Source organism: Ostrinia nubilalis, chromosome 15 (genome assembly GCF_963855985.1).
Source record: "Ostrinia nubilalis chromosome 15, ilOstNubi1.1, whole genome shotgun sequence".
NCBI lineage: Eukaryota > Metazoa > Arthropoda > Insecta > Lepidoptera > Crambidae > Ostrinia > Ostrinia nubilalis.
Window position 1 is genome coordinate 1,372,415 of NC_087102.1, and position 5,728 is coordinate 1,378,142.

Below are 5,728 nucleotides of genomic sequence, written 5' to 3' on the forward strand. Positions count from 1 at the left end.
CAACGAAAAGTTCTTAGAGTTTTTGCACCAATTGATGGGAATCCCTAGTGAAAGCTGCCGTTGGTTTTATAATGGTGATACAAAACTATGTTGATGACTATGCTTAAACAGTATCAAATAGTTCAAGCCATTATACCTACAAATACTAAGAACTTTTGTGTTGCTGTGATATTTGTTGGTCTCTATTTTCTTATTAATATGTCTTTACACTTATGAGCTTGCAAGTGTGTTGTCTTCAAACGGGAATCCAAAGTGAAAGCCGTTTTTAAGATGTAATGGTGATACAAGACTAAGTGACAGTTAAAGTCATTTAGTTCAAACTATTATTAAAACATGAATCTTGCAGGCGCATAAGGATAAAGTGATATTCTGAACTATCTTAAATATAAAAATAACATTATTATTTGTTTACAGCTTCCACATTAGACCAATACGATGTCCGAGGACGACCACGTATGCAGGACGGCCGGATGTTGTCGCCACAGTCGTTTCCGCCCGGAAGTACAATTTGCCGCCGCTAGAGGGCGACACCGAGACGTCATTCGAACAACGAGCGGCCACTCGATCATTCCTTGTCGAAGCGTCGAGCTAGTAACACTCACCTTGTCTTGCTGAAAGCTATTATTATTTTTAAAAAAACGAAGTACAATTATTATTTTATACGTGATTTTTATTTTCAACCGACTTCAAAAAAAGGAGGAGGTTCTCAATTCGACCCGTATGTTTTTTTTTTTTTTTTTTTTTTTTTTTTTTTTTCTATGTTTGTTACGCGATAACTCCGCCAATTATGAACCGATTTGAACAAATCTTTTTTCGGCGTATAGGTAATACCTCAAGGGTGGTCCCATTTAAATTTAATAATAAAAAAAACAACCCCCAAGGGTGGAAAATTGGGGATGAACTTTTTTATACGCAATATCTCCGCCGATTATAAACCAATTTGAACGATTATTTTTTTGTTGAATAGGTATTATCAAAAGGGTGGTTTCATGCGAATTTGAAGAAAATATTTCACCCCCAAGGGTGGAAAATTGGGGATGAACTTTTTTATACGCAATATCTCCGCCGATTATGAACCAATTTGAACGATTATTTTTTTGTTGAATAGGTATTATCAAAAGGGTGGTGCGAATTTGAAGAAAAACTGGTCATGGTAGGTACAACTCCTTAATGCTTAGGAGTTGTAGGATAATTCTTTAAATATTATAAGTACAAATAGACCAACAGTTGTATTCTTTCATGTTTTTAAGATGGGCTGACGGTTTAAGGTCTTTTTAGGTTTCCTATATTGTAACCTGTATTTTGTAGGGAATATTATTTTACACTAGACATGAAGAATATGGTCTCAATGTACTGCCTACCTTCAGTGGTAACATCAAGGTAATAATTAGTTAACTAAAAAGCAAGAAATAAGTAAAATTTTATAAAAAAAAATAAAACCGACTCCAAAAAACCTACACTAAAAAAAGTAGAAAAATAATTACTAATTACCTATTTATTTATTAGGACGAATTATTAATATTTATGTAGGTATACCATGATTGATACTTTTGGAGTCGGTGCAGGCAAACTTTACATGTTTCATAATCTTGGCACCGACTCCAAAAGTATCAATCATGGTATACCTACATAAATATTAATAATTCGTCCTAATAAATAAATAGGTAATTAGTAATTATTTTTCTACTTTTTTTAGTGTAGGTTTTTTGGAGTCGGTTTTATTTTTTTTTATAAAATTTTACTTATAAATTGGTAATATTGTAAAAGAGTAAAGTATCATTTCAATTATTAATAAATATGATTTCACTATAGAAAATTGAGCTATAATAATTATTATGATGGTGAGATTGTGTAGGTAATGTAGCTAAATATTAATAAAAGTGTTTTTGCAGAATATTGGTGTTTGAGTTGATTTACATAGGTTCAAATAAAAAAGTGAGTTAAATTATTTTTACTTAAAATTGTAATGTATTTTTTAGTGATAATTTAAAAAAAGTAGACTTTCATTGCACTTTCGAAAAAATATTTACCTACGCGACTGCCGTGCCGTTGTTGAACTTTGTGAGTCGAAATTAGTTATGAATTTGTGAGATTTGTGTTGTCAAAAGCTAACTGAAGCCGTGGTTTGTTTATAAGCGAGGCGGTATTTATTGAACTAACTTTTCTAAAATACCACAAAGTCGTAAAAATTATGTAAATAGAAAACTCATATCGTGACGATAAGAAACATTGAATTGTAGAGTCCAGATTTTTTTATATAAAATAATGCGTTTAATTTGGTTTATTTTACAAAATCGGAATAATGCAGAAAAAATGTAACGTTTTAGTTTGTTCTTTTTTTTGGCCGAATGGACTCGGTCCAAGCAGTTAATCTCTTAGAAAAAAAATCAAGCAAGTGAACTATGCACAGGAAATAATCATTTTGTGGAGGGTAGGAGAATGGAAAACATGGTAAGTGAGTTTTAATACGATCTGTAATTAGTTTTTAGTTTAAAGTTAATGGATTTACATTTTGGTGTTTTTTTTTAGTTTTGTGATGTGTAGTGTAGCGATGTAGTGAGCGAATTGTGTTGAAATAACGAAACAATGAAATACAACATGCAGCTTCAATAAATTCTCATTCGTCTTGCCGTAGGTATGAACTTTGGACCCGAAGCGTTTCGAAACCGCCTTCGACTTTTAGAATCATGTAAAAATAATTTATCTAAGACATCCTATTGTCACTATAACAAATTATTACTCGATATTTGAAGTAACGACGCGTGTGAAAAGTGCTTTTTAAACTGAAATTTTGTCACCTGCAAGAAAACTGCCAATCACATTGTAAATCGGTGTGCAGCTGTAATTGAAGAATTGCAGTCTGTCTAAGTATATTTTGGATTGAATTGATAACATATTCATGATTTTTTTTCTAGGAAATCAAGAAATACAATGCGCAACGCCCAACCTACTGTTTCAACGACTGAAAATAAATACGTTTGTGGTGGATTACCTGGAAAATCTTTTTCTGAATGGTATGTATGATTCTTTTATTTCAAAGTTTAATAAGGTTTTCTTCAATATACTAGCTTTTTGTCAAACCCCAGCTTTCTATGTTTTAGTTATAATTTAGAAATTAAACTAAATCGCTGCTCTTTGATGTACGCTACTGCAATTAAGTTAAATTGAAGCTATCAAATAGTTAAATATTCTAAAGTACATGTCATACCAAAAAGCTGGTTTGAATATCACAGTAGATTACTTATTCATAAGTAATTAAAATATTTACCAATTTTAGTCTATAGATTTATTAAGACGGGCTATTTATGACAGATATAAATGAGAGTTAACATTTAGTAGATAGACTAAAGCATTTTGTCGACCATACTAAATATACCTAGTTGTAGTGATACATTCTTCTTTTTTGTTTGTAGATCACAGATCTATAGCTAAGCTAAAGCAAACACACCATACTACACCAATCATACGAGTTTTATCTGCAACATTATTAATTTATTTAATGCGCTCATCTCTTATCTTCTTTTCAGGTAACCTCGGCGCAAAATTTCCCCGGCATCTTTATCCACATCCAGTTTTCCATTGGCTGTTGCTGCTGCTGCTGCTGCTTCTATCTTGGTAAGTGTTTTTATTTATTTGTCACATTAAGACTGAGTTGCTTCACCTTATTTTAACCATAACAATAACAGGTGCTTTTTGTATGGAGTTTGACAGATTTTTGATGATTGTCAAAGTTAAAGTAAGATGGTGCAACTTAGCCTAATACTAAGCTATTTTCTTGATTAGACCATCAATGCGATTGATAAATACTATGGCAGCTTATGTGTTTCTTATAAAAGTGTTATTTTGCAACAAAACATTTCGCCTCGGCGCGTACCACCGACTTTGTTGACCGATAGTTGGGTCGGGCTGTTAATCAGTATGGGCATGTACGAAAGTGCGTACATTGGTAATCGGCCGATTCTTCATCCAAATTAGAATCGGGCCGAACTATCGACCCACTAAAAGTGGAATCTACGAAGTCTTACAAAAAAGAAATTGACATAGGGCTCATAGCATGCGTATTAAAAGGAAAGGGTTGGCTGTTGTATTTGCCTTGTGAGCAAGGATCCAGTCGTTATAAGAAGTAAGTTGGAGGCTGCTAGCCATCTCAATGGCCCTGTCAATTAGCAGGATTACGGCAGGCTTTGCTTCATTAGTGTTGTTTTTTATACTTACTTTGCTAAGCACTCGTAGCTTTTGTTCTTATTTAGTTTATCAGAAAATTTCTATGTATAACGCACCCCTGAAAATGGTTTACAGCCGTGGCATAAGAGTACTTTTAAACTTTTGGCATCATCACCTGTGTTAATTTAGGTAACATTACCGAATGTTTGTTTCTGTGACCTCTGCTTGGCATACTTTTATGATTCGACTGGAAATATTTACTTCTCCTATAATATGATGATTAGTGACAAAATAAAATATCTTTATTCAATTTTGTAAAAAAACTCGGTAAGTACTTATAAACGTCAAAATGAAAAGGTAGCCCTTGGGAGTCTTCATTTGTTTCTTATCTTCGCCCTACCCTACAAATTCAAGGGAAGTAACCTACACATTTTATTACAGAACTGATTAGCATTTAAATATTTAATAAGTACTTACATTTAGAATTTTTAACAGTATTCATTCCACTGGGACTAATATAACTTAGGAGACCGCCCATTTACTCTTATCACGAGGATTTGTAAGTCCAATAGAGATCTAAAAGACATAATTGAAACTGTCCTCGGGCGAAGTGTATCAGAGTGATTGACGATAGGTCCCTATTTGTCGCTGGAGATCAATTCTCAATTCATACCGATACCTGGCTATTTCTCATCGCCACGGTTCTCATCGTCACCTTCGTGGCGAATTTTATTTCTAACTTATTTCAACTTTTTGTAAACAAAAATTGTAGCGCTTGATGTGAAGGTTATATTCTCAGTAAATCAGTCAAATAGTGAGTCTCGTTTGGAAGCTTTAACGTTTTGAATTTTTTGATGCCACGAAAGTGATTCTGTACTTCACAGCAATATTTTTTTCAAACTTTACTACTGTAAATGACTCTTAAGTGTTTATAAAACATATATTTTGTCTTATTTTCATAGATAAATAGCAATAACAATATAAATTACCTACTTAAATACAAGATAAAATTTTACCGATTACGTCACCTACTAAGTTACAAGATTCTACGCAATTGGTTTTAAGGGTGACACTGGTGGCATTCTGAAATGCTAAAGAAGCAAAAAACGGATTATCAGTACCTCAATAAAAAAGAACTCTAACTGATTATCAGTCCCTCAACAAAAACATAATCAAGTTTAAGACATGTATTTCTGCCTTATCATTTTCAGAAGTTTATAATAATTGTAATGCTAATGAAGCTTTTAATGAATTGCACACTTTGTTTGAGCTCTTTAACTTGCTTTGCTTTCCAAACATCTTTGTGAAAATTCGAAATAGATTTAGGTATCAGAAGTGGCTGAGTAAGGGAATCAAATTGGCATGCAGGACGAAAAGACTTTTATATATTCAGTACAGTAGAAGTGATAAAACTCATAGAACTCGTAAGAAATATAACTACAAAAAATATAACAGAATACTAAAAAAATGTATTAAAAAAGCCCAACAACTGGAAAACCAGAGAGTTATACAGAATGCTCCGAATACATGTAAAGCGACGTGGCGTATTATAGGTAATAATTGT